This window comes from Megascapheus bottae, chromosome 21, assembly GCF_031878675.1.
Source record: "Megascapheus bottae isolate mThoBot1 chromosome 21, mThoBot2.hap1, whole genome shotgun sequence".
NCBI lineage: Eukaryota > Metazoa > Chordata > Mammalia > Rodentia > Geomyidae > Megascapheus > Megascapheus bottae.
In genome coordinates, this window is record NC_143529.1 from 38,743,624 (window position 1) to 38,762,218 (window position 18,595).

Consider the following 18,595-nt stretch of genomic DNA (forward strand, 5'->3'; position numbering starts at 1 on the left):
TAGGACAGTAAAAAGAAAAGCCCAGAACACAGAAAGCCATGGAAGTCTTACAGTGTGTTGGGGTGTGTGTGTGTGTGTGTGTGTGTGTGTTTAAGAAATGAAAATACTTCCCTCCCACACAAATGGGAGTTCTTCTGGGGAAAGATGCACAGATCCAGGGAGGAGGAGATCTGAGAAAGCTCATCAGTCTTAAAAATAGATAATGGAACACACAGACTAGAACTGACAGGAGCTACCTGGAAAGGAACAACAACAACAACAAAAAACAACCACATATATATCCCAAACTCCATTCTGATGAAACTTGTAACGGTGTGGCATTTTGCATTTCCAATTATAATAGAGTAATTGCGTTGCCATAGCGACTGCAAAATTTCTGCAATAACTTTTGTTGCCTCGTAACTGCTGTACAGTATATTTGTGTACAAGCAGCTGAGTTGTCTTAATTCAGCCACCCTGCCTCTTACAACCACACCGCCGCGGCCGCCAACACCACCAACCTCTCCCGGCTGGATTCTGACACCACCGCCAGCTTTCATTAGGCCGCTCCAGAAATAATGCCAGGAATGATCAGAAGCAATGAAAACTCCGGGCAAGCACGACCTCCATCACCCAAGAAAAACCGAAACCGGGTCAAGGTGCACGCCGCCCGCCCCGCCAGCATCCCCGCACCGCGGCCGGCCGGGCGCGGGCCCGGGGGCGGTGTACGGGTCTCCCCGGAGTGGGGGGCGGTGTACGGGTCCCCCCGGAGTCGGGGGCCGGTGTACGGGTCCCCTCGGAGTCGGGGGGCGGTGTACGGGTTCCCCCGGAGTCGGGGGGCGGTGTACGGGTCTCCCCGGAGTCGGGGGGCGGTGTACGGGTCTCCCCGGAGTCGGGGGGCGGTGTACGGGTCCCCCCGGAGTCGGGGGCGGTGTACGGGTCTCCCCGGAGTCGGGGGGCGGTGTACGGGTCTCCCCGGAGTCGGGGGCGGTGTACGGGTCTCCCCGGAGTCGGGGGCGGTGTACGGGTCTCCCCGGAGTCGGGGGATGTGTACGGGTCGCCCCCCGGCCCGGGACTGGGGGGCGGCGGGACCGGGCGGCGGGGCGGCGCGGGGCGGCGCAGGCCTCCCGCCCGCCCGAGCCGGGCCCAGCCATGAGGTGGGGTCCCTGCAGGAGCGCATTAGGATTCGGTTCTAAGATGCCCGAAGTTGACCCTCCGCAGCGCTTCCCCGGAGAACTGTGTCACCGCGGGTCCCCGTGCCGCACGCCGGGACGGAAACGCGGCGGTGACAAGTTATTCCAATTCCCGAGGTGCGGCGGGCGCGGACGCGGCGCCCCGGCTGGGCCCGGCGTGGCCCGGCAGCGGCCCCGGCCCCGGCCCCGGCCCCGGCCCCGGCCCCCGCCCCGCCCGCCCCACCCGGCCCACCCGGCCCGGCCGGCCCACCCCGCCCCACGCCGCGGGAGGGGCGTTTTCTGCAAACTCACGGCGTCTGACAAAGTTACATAAACGGCGCGGCCGGCGCCCCCGCCCCGCCCGCCCGCCCGCGCCCACCTGCCCGCCCGCGCGGCCCGCGCAGGCCGCCCGCGGGAGGCGCGGCCGGGGCCCGGACGGCCTCGGCGGGGCCGCGGCGTCCACCTGCCGCCCGCGGCCTGGGCGCGGGGCGGACAATGCCCGCGGCCGGCTGGCTTACCGCGGCGGCGGCGGCGGCGGGCCGCGCCTAGCCCTGCCCGGGCGCTGCGAGCCGCATCTCCTCAGCCTGCGCCGCCACCGCCGGCGGGCGGGCGAGCGGGCGGGCTCTGGCGGCGACGGCGACAGCGGCCGCCCGGAGCGGGCCGAGCGTGAGGCGGCGCGGCGGCGGCGGCGGCGGCGGCGGCGGCGGCGCGGGCGGGCGCGCGGGCTCGAGCTCGGGCGGCGGCGGGGACGGTGCTCCGCGGCGACGGCCCCACAACCTCCCCTCCTCATTCACAAAAAATTGACCCACGTTGAACCATGATGCTGCTCCCCCTCCAGCGCCGAGCCGCTCGGGGATAGGCCGCGCCCGACGCCTGTCAGCCGCCCGGGCCCCGCCTTCCCCGCCGGCGGCTCTCCAGCCATTGGCCATGAGGGCCTTGCGTCACCTCCCCTCGCAGGCTCCGCCCTCCGCCCGGTTTCTAATGAAGAGCGCGTCAATTACGGCTCGGCCCCGCCCCCAGACGTCCGAACGCCCTTCTATTGGCCTATAGGGCTTAATCCCACCCCCACAGTGGCCCAACCGCTGGCGCGACGCTCTCAGCGCCGCTGAAGGCTCCTCCTCTGACCGCCTACACGCACGAGCTCCGAACCCCATTGGCTCCCGGTGCTGTCAATTTTAAGGCGGGGCGTACCGGAGGACTCTCCAGGCACCAGCGCCCGGAGCTTCACGGTGAAGAAAGCGAAGGGAACCGGGGCGGAGGCCGGCTGGGAGCTGAGGCCAGCCCCGCTCGGCAGCCCGAGGGGTTGGCTGCGGTCATAACTGCGTGCCTGCGCGTCCGCCCCGGGCTCCGAAGAGGCGCGGAAGGCTGTAGGCTGAGGCGGGAGTCGGACCAGGCCTGGCCACGGCCTCCATCTTGGGCTGCGCGAGGGTCACGTGGGCCGTGTGCGAGGACGCCGCGGCGAGTGCGCAGGCGCGGCGGGCTCCGCCCTGGCCCGAGGCGGGCGCGCTGCCGGGGTCGCGGCGCTGGGCGCCGGGCCGGGGGCCGGGCCGCTCCGCACCCCGCGGGGACAGGCCGGGCAGAGCCTCCCGAGGGAAGCAGCAGCAGGGTGACCGGGGGCTCATTACCTCGTGGAGGTCAGGAAGCCCTCGCCGACACGTGGAGCCCACGGGACGGGGAGGCCCCAGTTGACGGCCAGAAGTTGAGGCGCGGAGCGGGGGCCCGAGGACAGCGCCCCCCGCCCGAGCTGGACCGCGCCGCCCGGGAGGGCGCGGGGGACGACCTGGGCTCGGCTCTGTCCGCCGCGGCAGCCGACCGGCCGGGGAATCGGAGAGACCGGAGGTGGGGAGCGGCCCCGGCGCGCCAGCCTGGAGGGAGCCCGGGGCCGGCGCGGAGCTGGCTGGGCGGAGGGAGGGCGGAGTGCCTGTGAAGAGCCCACCCGGAGGGCCGACCGGCCAGAGTCGTGGCGCCCTCCGGACAGGATGGGCTGGCTGGCCTCTCGTCAGGAAGGGGCACACACACACTGCCCGTGCAGACGTGCGCAGAATGCCGAGGCCTCCAGCGACAAACCAAGCCCGAGAGAAGGAAGCGTCCACAGAGGACGTGCGAGAGACCCAGCCGCACAGAAAATGAGTCCTAGTGTTAGAAAGAAGGAAAGACAGCGCCTGGATCCCAAGTGAATTCAGCTCAAAAAGTCAAAACCAAGTCCAGAATTAGTAGAATTCCAGCAACAGGTCCAGTTATAACATACATTTCCGAAGATGACTTTCAGACTATCAGTGTAGCTCTGTGCTAGAGAATTTCCCTGGAACACACAAGGCTTGTCTGGGTCAGATCCCCGGAGCACAAAAACGCCTCGAGATACACTAGCAGCTTTCGATGGTTGGAATCTATTGGGAATTAAATATGTGACAGGCACTGGCCTAATGCATCAGAACATTTGGTAGGAAATGCCGAAAAACATCAACCAGGAAATACCTCCAGTACCTAAATGCAACACAAAACTTCTTCCTTGAATACTTCATCGGGAAGGAAAAACATCTGAGAACAATTAAAGTAATGGAGAAACTGCCCCTTGAAAAAAAAATAAAACATTGTCTAAGCTTTGTAATGAAACCATGACACTGGCCTCAACTGGTGGGAAATGATAGGAAGTAAAGCAACAGCCCCAGCCACATGTCTGAGCTCTGCTCACACCCAGGTAGCGGGTGCTGTTGCAGGTAGGCAGCCTTCCAGGCTGGTCAGGGCCTGCACCTCACCAACTTAAGTATTTTTAAAATCACCCCTGTAAGGAGGACTTGAAAGGTAATAAAGGTGGCTTTTCAAGTCACTGAGAAAGTTATGCAGAAGACAGCTTGCTAATCATCTGAAAAAATTAAGCATACTTTTTTTTTTTTTTTTTGGTGGGTCATGGGGCTTGAACTCAGCCTGGGCAGTCCCTGAGCTCTTCAGCTCAAGGATTCAACATATATTTCTACCTCTTCAAGTGGCATAAAGATCTAAGAGTTTAAAGAGAATTAAGAAAAAGCTTGAGTATTTCTATAGAATTAAGGAGTATCAACACTTATAAAGGGAAAGTCTGTTATTTGGCAGTGTTAAATTTTGGGGAATAGGGCCAGGAGTTTGGCCTAGTGGTAGAGTGCTTGCCTAGCATGCACAAAGACCCAGGTTTGATTCCTTGGTACCATACACATAGAAAAAAAAAAAAAAAGCCAAAAGTAGTGCTGTGGTTCAAGTAGTAGAGCTCCAGCTTTGAGAAAGCCAAAGTACAGTGCTCAGGCCCTGAGTTCAAGGCCCAGGACTGGCAAAAAAAATAAAAATAAATGGGGGGGAATAATCAGCAGGGAAGTGGACATTCCAAAGTGAATGCAAAAAAGTAGAGTTAATCATCACAGATGAATGCTGGAAGCATAATAAATCAGAGACAAATGAGACACACTGACTCCAGTAACATGAAACTTCAGCACCAGTCAGTAAGGATAAGCACAAGACTGGACAAATAGCTCTCTGCATCTCTGCAGGGTTGAGTGGGCAGAGGGTGGACTAGAAGGTAGACCAGAGGGAAAGCAGTGGCTACTAGAGCTAGCAAACATCCTGAGCCTCTCAGCTTCGGCTCCTGTCCCTCTGTCCTCTAGCCTCAAATGTGCCCTTGAGTAGGAGAGTTTAACCAAATCATGGAATAGTCAGAAACCAACCAAGTGGTTGCTTTTGAAATCTCACCTAGCTCCTCTGGCCAGATTTCAGCTTTGGTCCACTGATGATAGCTGGACATATGACTTTAATTGGTCAGAGCCCAACAAGAGCTATTATTTTTCCTCTTAATTTGCTATATTTTATTATAAAACATACTGAGTTTGTAAGCTGAGGAGTAATAAAGTCACAGAGTAGGTGAGGCTGGGAAGGGAGCAGGCAGCGGGTGGAGAGAAAGGAACCCAAATCCCTGGAAGACAGAGGACAGCAGGAGGAAGAAGGGAGGCAAAGGGAGACTAGAGTCCAGAGCCTGTGGGAGCAAGGAGCTGAGTGACTGACTAGCAAGGGAGGAGACATGTTTCCACGTGTTTGGTTTTTAAGGAACTTGATTGCCTTGTGCCTTGGTCTAGGTCCCCAGAGATGTTATACAAACATCCCAGGAAGCAGGGGAGGGGACTGGGGACGAGGACTCTGCCCAATAGCAGTCTTTCCTGAGGAATGGGCGGGGCTCTGGTCTCTTGGGCAAAGCTGGCCCCATGGGTCTGTGTCCCGCCTGCCTAGCTGGGATGGGCATCAGTTCCCAGGGAGTCCCCAACACTCATCGACAGGGGCATCCAGAACGAGGTGCCCAGCCAGAGCCCAGCTGCAAGGCTGCTCACTGGCCATCTGCACAGGCCAATGTGTGTGCCAATGAAGCGGTTACAGCGCCCCTCCAGGCAAGGCGGTCTTACCTGGCACAGCCTGGAGGGAGAGGTGCCTTGTCTGAGGACAAGGCGGAAGCCCAGCCACCTCCAGCCTCGGATCGGGTGGAAGGGAAGTGGAGGTGTGAACACTGTATGTCTGGAAACTTACTGAACAAAACATGGAATAGGCATGTTCCTCCTGTGGGGACACACGGCCACTGTAACACGAAACCGAGCATGCTTCCATGACCACGTTCTACTCCAGCATGGGGCCTGGCCGCCGGCTCGTCTTCCCTGCCTCTGGCCACAATTCATACCTCCAGCACCCTCGGGTCCGTGCCAGCCTACTGACCCCCCCCCCCACTGCCACCCCCTAGCCCTACAGACCAAACACAGAACAGTGGTGCAGTCTGCTCTAGGGGGACAGGCCTGAGAACAAGAACCTGGAAGTGGTGTCAAGACCAGGTGAATGTGATACCCTCCCTTCAAAGTCTTGGAGCCTGGCCTGGAAGAGAGAGAAACCCTCGCCTCCCCCCCCTGCCTCCCCTCCCTGCACCCACCAGGAGCCTATGCCATAGACTTCATTTCTGGGGGAAGAACTATATATATATATATTTACGCTGAGTGAACTCACACAGGGTCCAAGAACATATGACCAGGCCCAACGCCACTTACCTCTGAATAGCGCACTTACAATAAGCCAGGCACTGGGGCAGGGGCTTGCAATGAGCAGGGATGCGCAGAGGGTGGCTGAGTTAAAGGCCAGCCAGAGTAACAGATGTGGTGTCTGGCTCAGAGTCATTTGGGGATGGGGGCAGCATTTAGGATCCCAGCTGCTAAGCACTCGAATGGCTAGATAGATGCAGGAGTGACGTTAGGGATGGAGGGCAGAGGAACGAGGACCCCAAGGGTACTAGGCGGGGTGACGGGATGCACGCTGTGGCCCAGGCCGGTGGGACAAAAAGGGCAGGCGATGGAGAAAGACACAGTTGGAAACCCAGGTTCACAGAAATGGAGCCTCACTCAAAATAAACTCATAACCCAAAACCATCCGACCCAAGGCTTTAGATAGAGTGTGGAATTTATATAAAGTGTGTAAGAGCCCTAGGAAATGATTCACCCTGAGCAGGAGCCAGGAGATAAATAAAGACCAGGACTATACCCCTCGCCCAAGACACTGGGGGACTAAAAGAGAGCTTAAAAATAAATGTGCTAGAAATTACTAAAGAAGTTAAGGATGCCATATTGACTATGTAACCAAAGAAGAAGACACTAAGAAAAAGAACAGCCAACTCTTTAAAGAGAACTAAATAAAACTTCGAGGTATGAAAATAAAAAAATTCAGTGGGAATCCAGGTATGGTGGCTCACGCCTATAATCCTAGCTACTCAGGAGGCTGAGATCTGAGGATCGAGGTTCAAAGTCACCCCAGGCACTAACGTCCATGAGACTCTTACCTCCACTGAACCACTAAAAAAACAGAAGTGGCGTTGTGGCTCCAGGGGTATGGAGGTAGCCTTGAGCTGAAAAGCTCAGGGACAGCGCCCAGGCCCAGAGTTCAAGTACCACGACCAAAAAAAAATTTTTAAAAAATCATATTAGAAGATGCTGTTAGCAACTGGAAGATCAATCTGAGGAAATCATCCATGCACAAACCAGAGGATCAGAGAGCTGGCAGTCCCATCTGCACTGCTCTTCTCCCCTGGCACGGTGAAATGCAAGGTCTGAGCACCTTGTCCTTCTCCAGAGGAATGTCTGTGGTCTGAGAAAACCACCTCAGTTGCAACAGCTAGGTGAGAAACTTTGCTCCATTCCCTGCCCCGCCCCCCCCACCCTTGCTTCTATCCACGTCTTGTGAGTCCCCTTCAATTTGTCATTAGCATGGGACTCCCTATCACAAACTTGGCTCAGGGCTATCTGATCTAAAGCAAGACACCCCATAGAAGAAGAGAAGGGAAACAGTACCACGGGAGTTGGTTGGGGGAGCAGCTGGGGTCCAGGAAGCCACAGTCCTGGGAATGAGCAGAAACTAGTACAGCACCCTGCCCATGACACTTCCCTAAGAGCAACCAGAAAGAAATGGCAGCTGTCACCTAATGGCAGCTGTCACCTATGGAGTGAGGATAAGAATGACCATCATTTCTTCTCAGCAACCACAGGAGACACGGGTCACAGTCTGTGGCTGAAAGAAAACTTCCTTAGCCTGCTGAAAAATAAACAGCAACAACAAAGCCAGGTCACCTGGAAAGAACACTGCAAGTAAGTTTGGCTCCATAGAAAGGAAGTAGCACAGCATTGCCAGGTACAGGCTGGAGACTTCACCACCGAAAGTCCCTCACAAGAAGAAGGAAGGAAGGACGGTCCCCAGCTTTGCCACATGGCAGGGTCATTGAGCAGCTCCTTTCCTTCCTTCACCAAGATACATCCGGCCACCTCCCTGCCTGAGACGGGAGAACTGAACCCAGGCTGGGCTGACCCTGACGCCAGGATGCCCCTTGCTGACCTGTGAAGAGAAGAGCACGCAGGGCAGGGACACATATGTCAGCTACTGTGGCTGCATAACAGTTACCATGAACTTCGCAGCTTCAAACAACATGTGTTTCCAATCTCTGTGTGGGTGAGGTCCACACTGGATCTATCGCATGAAGGTTCTCCAGGCAGAAACCATCACCCAGGGGGCTGGCTCCTCTGAGGCTCATGACCTCTTCTGAGTCCTCTGGTGGGTGGTAGAATCCTGCTCCTTGTGGTTGTAGAACCAAAGTCTGCTCCCTCTCTCTTCTGCGCTCAGCCCAGCCTTTCTGAGCTCTCAGAGGCCCTGCCCATTCTCGGCTGCTAGGCAAACAGCACCATTCCAAGCCCACAGGAGAATTACTTCCTCTTAACCTCTCTCTGGCTTCTCTTAAGAGATCACCTGATTAGGTGAGGCCCATCCGGGACAACTCCACTTGGATGAGCCCAGAGTCCACTGATATCCTGGGATATCTGCAAATCCTCAGGTATACAAAGGATGAAGAGTCCCCAAATTATGGCACTTTAGCATTAGAGTCATTTTGCCCTAAAGGCACCCAGCAGATGCAAGAAAGGCATTCTGACCTCGAATTTTCTTCCTGTAAACAGGAGATAATGTCTGCCACATGACTGACACCCTCCCCCCCCACCCCCTCCACCCGGACTAGCAGAAAAGAAACATTCTTTGGTGGAAAGTCACAGCTGGACAACTGTGCAAACAGCCTCTGCTAAACCAGCTCTGTCCTGCAGTTGCCTCGGCTACACAAGTGAGTACAAAAGCATTTAGGACCAGCCAATTGACTGGGTTATCTAAATCTTGCAGTAAATAAACATGCATGGTTTTCTCCTGCTCCCTGTCTCGTGCCATGCGGATCCTCAGGCTCAGGAGCAGAGCGAATGGGCAGCAAAAACCCCTGGTCCTCCCTGGTTCAGGAGGATCGACTCTGCCACTCTCACCACAGGGAACCTGGGGCCCGCTGGGAATGGTGTCACACAGGCCCGGGGCGTACTCTGCACACTCCCCGGCAAGCATTTCTCCAGCCCCTAGTGTGGACGTGTCTGCTTTCTTCAGGCCTGGGAGCCATTTATTTAGCTCACAGTTTCTGGAGGCCAAAACCAAGAAACTGTCAATTATATCAGTTTGCCTCCTAGTGGTGCTCCTTGCACTGGAGAATAAGAAAGTGTAAGAACAAGGGAACGTGTTCCAAGAGTGAATGTGCAAGAGAGGGAGGAGGGGCCAGGAGTGTGGCCTAGTGGTGGAGTGCTTGCCTAGCATGCACAAAGACCCGGGTTCAATCCCTCGGTACCCCACATACATAGAAAAAGGCCGGAAGTGGTGCTGAGGCTCACGTGGTAGAGCTCTAGCCTTGAGAAAGTCCAAGGACAGTGCTCAGGCCCTGAGCTCAAGCCCAGGACTGGCAAAACAAAAAAAAAAAAAAAAAAGAAAAGAGAGGGAGGAGTGATTGCCAGGCTACTCACTCTGTGTCTATCTACCTATCTGTCGTGCGTGCGTGCGTGCGTGTGTGTGTGTGTGTGTGTATGTGTGTGTGTGTCTTGTCTTCGAACTTAGGGCCTGAGTGGTGTCCCTTAGCCTTTGTCTCAAGGCTAATATCCTACCACTTGAGCCGTAGCTCCACTTTCAGCTTCTTAGAGGTCAGTTAGATAAGATTCTCCCAGACTGTCCTGGCAGGGCTGGCTTTGAACCATGATCCTCAGATCTCAGGCTCCTGAGTAGACAAGATTACAGGCGTAAGCCATGGGCACATAGCCAGACTCAAATTTTAACAACTCATTCTCGGGATAACTAATCAACTGCCAGGAGAACCCTCTTAGTCCCTTAAAGATGTCGACCTCTGTAACCTAACCACCTTCGATGCCAGGAACTAGGCCTCCAGCACAGCAATTGGATGTACAGTCCATTTTCCAGCCACAGAATGTGTGTGTATGGTCAGGGTTTGTGAGGGCCCATGTGCATTTTGTAGTGTAGGGGTGCAGAATTCTTTGCACACATGAATGCTTCAGCTTGTGGTGGCTGTACTTAGCAGACGGCAGGGCCTCACTGATGGAGAGCAGGCTTCCTCCGTGATTGAAAAGGTCAAGGGTAAAAGCCCTGAAATAACCTCTGCTCTTCCAACCTCTGCTCTCCTAACTCCTCTCTAGACCAAAGCAGCTGATCACCTGCAAGAAAAACTGTGTGAGTAAGTCCAATCCGGGACAGGATGGACAATAAGGGCCGAGGCTTTCTGGTGTGTAATGGCCAAGTCGAGCTCACAAGGCCTGAGGGGGACGGAAGCCTGAGCGTTTCGAGTTCCTAACATTGCTGGAGGATTAGCTTATGTTTGCCAAGTAAAAAGTGCCTATGCACACTTTCAAAGAATATATATAAAAAAAACTTTAAATATATATAAACAACTTCCAGAGCAGCAGCATCATAGAAGGAGGAGGAGGAGGAGGAAAAGAAGGGGAGGGGGTGGAGGAAGAAGAAGAAGAAGAAGAAGAGTAGTAGTAGTGAGGAAAAAGGAAAGGGGGTGTATAAGTCACATAGAAAATAAAAGAATAGGTCAACAGAAAAGCCAAGACAAAATTCGGGATTCATTTTCAAATGTATCAGTGTATGTTAGTGTACTACACTAGATATAAATGGACTAAACTTACAAGTTAATGTAAGCCTTCCCAATGAAGAAACACGAACATGGCCTGCTTCCTGTCCTCCCCTTAGAGCCCGTAAGGGTCAACCCACTGGGGCTGGCTAAGGACAAGGAGAAATTGTTCCAGAAGGAACTCCCTCTTAAGGGACCAGAACCTGCAACGGGGGGAAGAGCTGGAGATGGAGCTTAACGGTGTTTTCTGACGTACTCTTCTTTTCTCTCAGTAGAGCCTCAAGCTTTAGAGAATATGGAAGGGAAATTTCAGGCCCTTCTACAATCCAGTTTCAATTTGCTCTGTCATTTCCATTTTCCTAATAAATCTGCTTTTTATTGTGAAAAAATAGTTTGTAAGGTTGGGTTTAAAAATAAATAAATGATATTACTTCACAAGAGGACATGGAAAGGCAAAGGGGACAGAAAATAGTGTTTCCACCAAAAAGAATCAAAAGTCTCCATTGATGGGAGATCAAAAATTCTAAGGAAAGAAAGAATTCCTAGCAATCCAGGAGCCACTATTTCAGGGTAAAAAGGGTGCCCCACTGGGAAGGAACAGCTACTTTATGCATCTAATAATTTAGCCTCAAAACAATCTAAAACAAAACTTGGAAAGTTCCAAGGAGAAATGTTTAAACAGATAATAATAGAGAATACTATTCTTCTTACAACTGACGTGCACGATGTGAATAATAAAATCAGTAGGCACACATTAGTGTATATACAGAAAGAATATCCATCCTACACTCCTTGAACCCTAAACTAGCAGGCACTTCGTTGTGGGCATCGTCTTTGGTTGTGGGGGTTGTACTCGGGGCAGGGAGCCAGCCCCAGTCTGTCAGCCCAGACTAATGCTCTACCACGTTGAGCCACAGCACAACTGCCCGTTGTCTGGTGGTTAATTGCTGCCCATGGTGGCTTTGAACCACGATCCTGCGATCTTGGCCTCCTGAGTAGCTAGCCCAGCCAGGAAGTGCTTTCTTTTGTTTTTAAGTATATGGTTTTGAACCCAAGACCCTGTACTTGCTAGGTAGAAGCTAATCCTGAGCTACCCCTCCAGCAGTGGGAAGCACAGTGTTTTCAGGCAGAAATGGAACGTGTACAACACTGGCGATGGCCACATGCTAGGACACAAAGCCAAATCCCCCATGCTGTGAAAGAACTGAAGCCACACAGTCACTTTCTGTAACGCGGTCGGGACAGAAATCAATGACCGACACAGCTCCAAGGAAACCCAGGACAAGCCATTAGAACTGACAAAAGGTAAGAAGGCTAAGCAGGATTTCTGGATGTAAGAACCAGATGTTAAGATTCATTGTGTTACTACATGCATTAAGGAATACTCAGAACTGAAAAGAATCTACTGCTTATAATGCAAAAATTTTCTGATATGAAGGGCTATGCCAAAAAACTGTTGTGTATTTATGGAGAAAATTATGGATTTGACTTTGAGAGGACACAAATTAACTGGGAATAGTCACCGAATCCCATCAATTCTGACGCATGCTTTAAAAAACTACTTTTCACATCTCAGAAATCAAATATGACTTGAAATTAGCTGGGCCTTGGCTTTTTGCCATAAATCAGCTGGCAGAATTTTTTCTTTCCTGAAAACACATGGGGTAATTAGATATCTTTTGCTTGGTGACATCTTGAATTCAATTAACTGAACACAAATGTCCAGCAAGGGAAAGACTAGACATTGAGAACATGGTTGTTTTCTTTGATGCATTTTAACACTCCAGTGGAAATGTTGACCAGTTACTTTTGAAAAGAGATTGGACAATTTTGGTAAATAACACGGGAAAGGTGTCCTTATGAGATGTCAAGGTCCAATCTAAGCTGGGGCCCAGGGGCTCACATCCGCAGTCCTCGATACTCCAGAGACAAGGTCTGGAGAGGTTGGTTTGAAGGCAGCCTCGGCAGAAAAGCCCATGAGACTGATCTCTAGTTAACTTCCAAACAACCAGAAATGAAGCTGTGGCTCAAGCAGTAAGAGCCCAGCCTCGAATGGAAAAGGCCTTGAACTCAAGCTCCATTATTGACACAAAAAGAAAAAAATCCATTTTAAATCTTAGAAATTTAGCCATAAAGTGGCACTGAGAGAGAGAGAGTGGCCTAGCACGTCCCTTCGCAAAAAGAGTTGATGGCAGGGATGGAGTCTCTGTAGTGTGGAGGTGAGGCTTGGACACCAGGGAACCCCACTGAAAAGACAAGTAGCATTGCGGCCTCACATCAGACCTACACTTGGTGTGGGAAGAGAAACACCTGAGGTATTTGAAAGGCCCTGAGGGACCCAGTGAAGGATTTTACAGAGAGCTCGGAAGGCGCAAACCAGAAAGGTTTTGCCAAGGAACTTCATAGTGTACCATCCAGAGTCCTTCAGGAAATGCAAATTAAAGTCAGAACCAACCAGCTGCCACTCCTTTCTGGAGTGGCTCACAGGAACAGTGAAGGCCCTGTGTGTTGACAAGGGGGCAGAGAGATTGTGACCTTTCTGCGGGGCTTCCAGTGGTTCAGCCAGCCACTCTCAGACACAGGTGTTTTGGTTTGGTGTCATACAGTTGTTTGTTGTTTGTTTCCAATATCAACATATACAGGGCTGGGGATTATGTTTCAAAGGTAGAATACTTGTTTGCTGAGCACACTGTCCTGGCTCCTATTCCCAGCCATGAAAAAATAATCCAACAACTAAATAATAATGATAATAATAATAATAATAATAATAATAATAAAATAATAATAATAAAATACCACCAAACACACACAGCCCAGCATACGACCCGGGGATCTAACTGCTCAGTAGTCTCCCCAGAGAAACACAAACTTCTAATGCTTGCATACAAAGCACATAGAATGTTTGGAGCAACTCTGTTCACAACCAGCTGGAAATGACAGAGTGAGTGCCCCGAGACGGTAGGAACCTCCCGTCGATGGAACAGTGTGCAACCTCAAAGAATGACCCCTTATGACCCACGCAAGATGCATGAGTGTGTGTGTACTCACTGTTACTCCTGCTAGTTTTCTGTATGCTTGAAGTAGCTAATGCTGATGCAGAAAACAGCATACATGTATACAAACAGCACAACGTTATGGAGGACAGCTCAAAGAACAGCCTTTCTTTGTCAGGGTTTTACAAATATTTAGCCACCGAATGCTTTCCACCCAGTACCTACCTCTGCCATGGGCGTGAGGCCCACGACGTCCCCTTGGCTGGTACACAGCTCACAGCAGTCAACAAATAAATATACACGGAATGGACATCAGTTCTGAGACTCAGAAAGGTGAAAACCCGAGCATTCTTCTTCACCCTGTACGGAAACATGGCCAGTGGCCTAACTGAAACTCAACACTCCTCTGACTGTGGGCCTTGGAATCCAGCTCTGAACCAGGCACTGGGGTTCACAGCTGGGAAGAGCTGGGAAGAGCTAGGATTCCCGTTCAAAGCCCTTGACTCATATCCTAGGGAGTCTTTTGGATTGTAAAAGTTAAAAGATGCACATCTCTTTTTATCTTTTACCTCCAAAAAGCTAGAAGTGGAGCTATGGCTCAAGTTGCAACAGCCTTGAGTGGAAGCTAAGGACAGAGCCCGGGCCCTGAACTCCAGCCCCAGTACACCCCTTCACTCTCAAAAAAAAAGGAAGAAAGAAAGACAAGAAAGAAGAAGAAAGGAAAGGAAAAAAAAAACCAAAACCCAGCTCTATGGATGCTACTGGAGTCAACCCTTCTACAAAAATCAAACTACATTTCCACTGACGAGTGGTTTCTAAGACACAAAAGAAATTCCAAAATATCATGCTGATGAATCAAATGAATATGTAAATGCAGGAAAATAGTTTCCTTTTCAGTGGCCACAGTGCTTTGGATTACTTTTGCTTAGAAGGAAGGAACTTGCTATTCAATGTGGGGTTTCATCAGGATTTTACTTTTAAGTGGAAATAATACTAATTATTCTGGGACTCTTTTCTTTTTTTTTTTTTTACATTTAACCCCCCCCAAATAGTGCCATAGCTTATAATTATCTTGATTAAAAGCTCCCACATGATCAGACATGAAGCTGTTGCCCTGTGCAAATGTACTGAGGTAGCCCAAGCTAGGTCCTTCCCTCAGCCCCTGTGTGACACAGGGGCTCCAAAGATGGAGAAGAACCAGGAGACTTTGAGAAGCCAAGGGACAGGAACCACCTAAGGCAGGTCTAGACTACTTTACCCCCCCCCCCCAACACAACCCAGCGTCCAGTGTGCAGACAGGCCTACGGGAGGCCCACTGGGGCAGAGCTCGAGGTCTGGCAGAGCCAAGCTTCCCAGGGGGGACTCCCCTCGTCCTGCAGAGGTCCTGCCTTCCCGGGGAGGACGACTTCCTGGAGAGGACTCTGTGCGGTCTCCATCCCTGGCTCTCCTCCCTTAGACTGAATCCACTGTCCCCAAATGTCATGGACTAAGGAACCAGAACCCTATAAACACAATAGGGCATCTGCTTTGTTGTTGTTGTTTTCAGTTTCATTCCCCCACCCCCTGCTAAACTATTCAAGTGAGAAACATTTGGAGATTGATATTCAGGGCACAGGACCAAATGGCATCCACAGCATTTCTTTGTTAGATATAATTAATTTTTCTTGGCTTTTTTCCCTCCATCACGACAAAGCCAGATCTTTACCGTTCATCCTATTTATAGGTGAGATCCCCCCTTCCCAGCCACGCCCAGAAACTGAGGGAAGTGGGTAGACAGCCTTTGCGTCCTTTCTTCTCCTGCTGAGGGAAAACAGGAGCCAGGTACTCAACCGCCTTTAAAAACAAACAACAACCAACAACCTCCACTGGACCTGTTAGTCCAGGGCAGGCAGCCGCTGAGCTCGCCCTGCTTTCGTTTGAATGAAGCAACACCGCCCTGGCGCTGGCTCACGTGTGGGCACAAGATAGCTGTGTGTAGGGGGAGACAGAAAAAATATTGCTGCTTTTCTTTTCCTTGTTGTTTTTCCTAGAAAAATAAAGACTTCTTTGTAACCCCCACACAGACACACCCCACAATTAGAACCCAAAGAACTGTACAAGGCCTGCAGCACAGAGAATGTTCTTTTTCCGGTCCCCCAAGACGTGTGTGATCCAGCCCCTGGTGTCGGTTGTAAGTGGGGATATTGACTTGCAGCTGACTGACGAGAGAAGAACATCTTTCTCCTGAAATATTGATAGTAGATTACACGAAACCGCAAACTATCTCCATAAAGCACATCATTTCTAATCCTAATGGTGTTTTCTTTCCTGAGGTTGACGGCTGCATTCATGAGATGATGGCTTCATTCTGTCTTGGGGGAAAAAAACTTTTTACCATACTGCTAAATTAACTTGTCAAAAGGCTTCAAACTTCGGAAGCTTTTACAGCTCAATTCGGTGCTATTATTCAAGCTTGAATGGGAAGGCCACGGACTGCACAAGCTAGCAAAGAAAAAAAAATGAATTTCACAGGCTTTCGTAGATGCCGTGAAATGCTTACCTTTTGTTCAGGTTGTAGATCTTTATTGAAGTGTCTGAGAAGAGCTACGTTTTGCCTATAAATCCCTGCTCTCTATAAATCCCGGCGACAGTGTGTGTTTTGTCATTTGCCTTTGTGCTTCTCTGAAGCTTTTTCTCCTGACAGCCATTCACATTCCCAGACAGGGAGCAGACCCCAGTTGGGCCCCCCTCAAGGTGTAGAGACAGACAGAGGGATGGCAGACCCTTCCCCCCCGCCCCCGATTTTCTCAATGCCTTTATTCTGGAAGTACACTCACAGGACTGAGTGACCAGCTGGCATGGCATGCCACAGGAGGTGTGTCATCAGCGTTCCTGAGGAGGAAGAGTGGAGATAGGCTTGCAAGTTCACAGTGGCATGCTTGCCAGACTGGGGCCTGTGGAACGCCAGCTAGACCACAGGTCCCTGGCATCCAGGGCCAGCCAGTGCCCGCCCTGGGGGCACCAGTGGTGGGTTGGTCTCCTGGACCACACGTTGATCCACTGGCAGGAAAAGCAGGCTGGTAGGGCATTTGTGGATGCAGCTCAAGCCCCACATGGAGCAGCCTTCCACACCCGTGTCCGAGGAGGGCTGGAGCCACGCCTGGGCAGGTCCCTTCTGCTGCAGAGGCTGCTGTGGCGGCTGTGGAGGTGGCTGGTCCTGGAGCGGGTGCCCTGGAGCTTTGTGAGCTCTCTTCAATCTGTAGGACAGACACTCATGGCAACTCAAAATGCCCAAGGTGGTTAAGAAAGGAAGTGGTGCTGTGACCCAACCTCCAAGGAGTCCCAAGATGGCTCGGGGAAGACAAAGGTGAGGAATGGGTGCCGGCCATCTGCCCTGCTCTGTCTGCCCTCTCCCCCAAACCATCGCCATGGCCAGACACACCTGTCGTGCGTGAGCTTCCTATTTCCTTAGAAGACTCCGCATTTCCTGTCCCTGGTGATGGCTGTTTGCACATGGGCATTCTGCCTCTGCCAGCCCCGGGCTGGAGGCTGCGTGCTGTCCACATCTCCAGCTTCGTCCAGCTCGTGCCTCACACGCGCGGTGCCTCTGCCAGAGCTGGGGCTGGTAGGCCTGGGAGTCTGAAAGTCCCTAGAGCTGCTGAGCCAGCAGCCAGCTGTGCTAAGGGACCCGCCCAGGACAGATCCCGTGGGTTTCTGTGAGCTGTCAAGCAAGGCTCACAGGAGAATTAGGACTGAAATGGTGGTCTTCGGAGGCCAGAGGCTGGAAGACTTGTCCAGGACAAGAAGCATTCCCAGTGTGGACAGGGGAGGGGGGCTGTGCCAAGCTGGTGGAGAAGCCAGGACCTGGGCCTTGTGTCCAGGAGGGATAGATTCCGGCTTAAACTCTTTTCTTGGTGGTGGTGGTGATGGTGGTGGTGGTGGTGTGTGTGTGAGTGAGTGTGTGTGTGTGTGTGTGTGTGTGTACAGAGAGGAGGGAGAAAGGGGGAGAAATGAGGTGGGGGGAGGGAGGGATGGGGAGGAGCAGGGGACACCCCCAGATCTACGTGCTGCCCCCCTCTCCCAGCAGCTCCAGCTCCCTTCCTGAGGAGAATCTAGTGGGCAGAGCTTCCTCCAGCCCCAGGCTCCTGTGGTTCCACACAGTTCCTACATCTTGCTCAAGAGTTGGCCCCAACTAGCACCCTGCAGAGCCATTCAAGAGAACAAAAGCACTGCGTGTGTGGCTGGTGACAGAGCAAAAGGGGGGGGGGGATGGCTCTCTTGCTCCCACCTCCCCACGTGCTGGGTTAGTAACAGAAGCCAGCTTGTCCTGATCTGTGCACTGGTCCTGCAGCTCCTACCACCTACCACTGCCTGAGTCACGCTGTTCCGGCCGGCTGCTGGTGTCTGGAGCCGCCAGACGCCCCGCGCCGACACGGACGGCCAGTGGAAGGGAGTCAGGTAGGCCGCTGGGGACCCATGGCTTCCCTTTCTGCGTAAAAGGCAATGCACGTAGAAGCCATGCCTCCCTTGCCCTTTGCCCTTCCCTACTTACACCAAACAAGAAACCTAGAACATGGTTGTGATGCTGGAGCTTCAGCAGCCTGAGACAATCAGGAGGCAACAGCTGTGAAGGCCTTCAGACCTCCTCGCTGGGGAAGCTAGAAACTCGGCCTCCTCGGGTGCCAAGGAAGTGGTGGCCGTAAGAGCCTTGGGCCGGGTACCTCCCTCCACATGTTCTGTGCTCGTGAGGAAAGGACCGCGGTGCACTGCAGCTAGCTGCTCAAGTTTGCCACCTGTCCCTTGCAGACGGCAGCATGACTAATCATAGAGTATTACTTGTAGTATTACTTGCAGGTACGGTCAGCGCGTGCTGACACGGTGCTGTCGTGGTGGTCTAGAGCCCTGCAGTCTCCTTCCCTAGCCTAAGCAACACTGTGTGGGAAGAGGACACAGGAAGAGCTGTGTCCGGGGACACTGGGTGTAAATCCTACCGG

General features: G+C 52.7%; 1 protein-coding gene and 1 non-coding gene across 7 annotated transcripts in view; one reads left to right on the forward strand and one right to left on the reverse strand.

Moving 5' to 3' along the window:
- The window catches only part of Hdac4 (histone deacetylase 4), a 228,194-nt gene extending 225,783 nt beyond the window's left edge, over positions 1 to 2,411 (reverse strand). For 3 of the 6 annotated variants that reach the window (XM_090355168.1, XM_090355166.1, XM_090355163.1), the window contains exon 1: positions 1,670 to 1,783. The gene's annotated coding sequence lies outside the window, so the exon portion shown is untranslated. Of the gene's footprint in view, positions 1 to 1,669; positions 1,785 to 1,960; positions 2,112 to 2,342 lie in introns of those variants that run through there. The other 3 variants (XM_090355164.1, XM_090355165.1, XM_090355167.1) reach the window with 3 other exon arrangements.
- Positions 2,412 to 10,700: 8,289 nt separating this feature from the next.
- Positions 10,701 to 10,826, forward strand: LOC150048995 (small nucleolar RNA SNORD22). Its single transcript, XR_016539181.1, has one exon. It is a non-coding gene; the product is annotated as a small nucleolar RNA SNORD22 (small nucleolar RNA).
- The last annotated feature ends 7,769 nt before the right edge of the window (positions 10,827 to 18,595 follow it).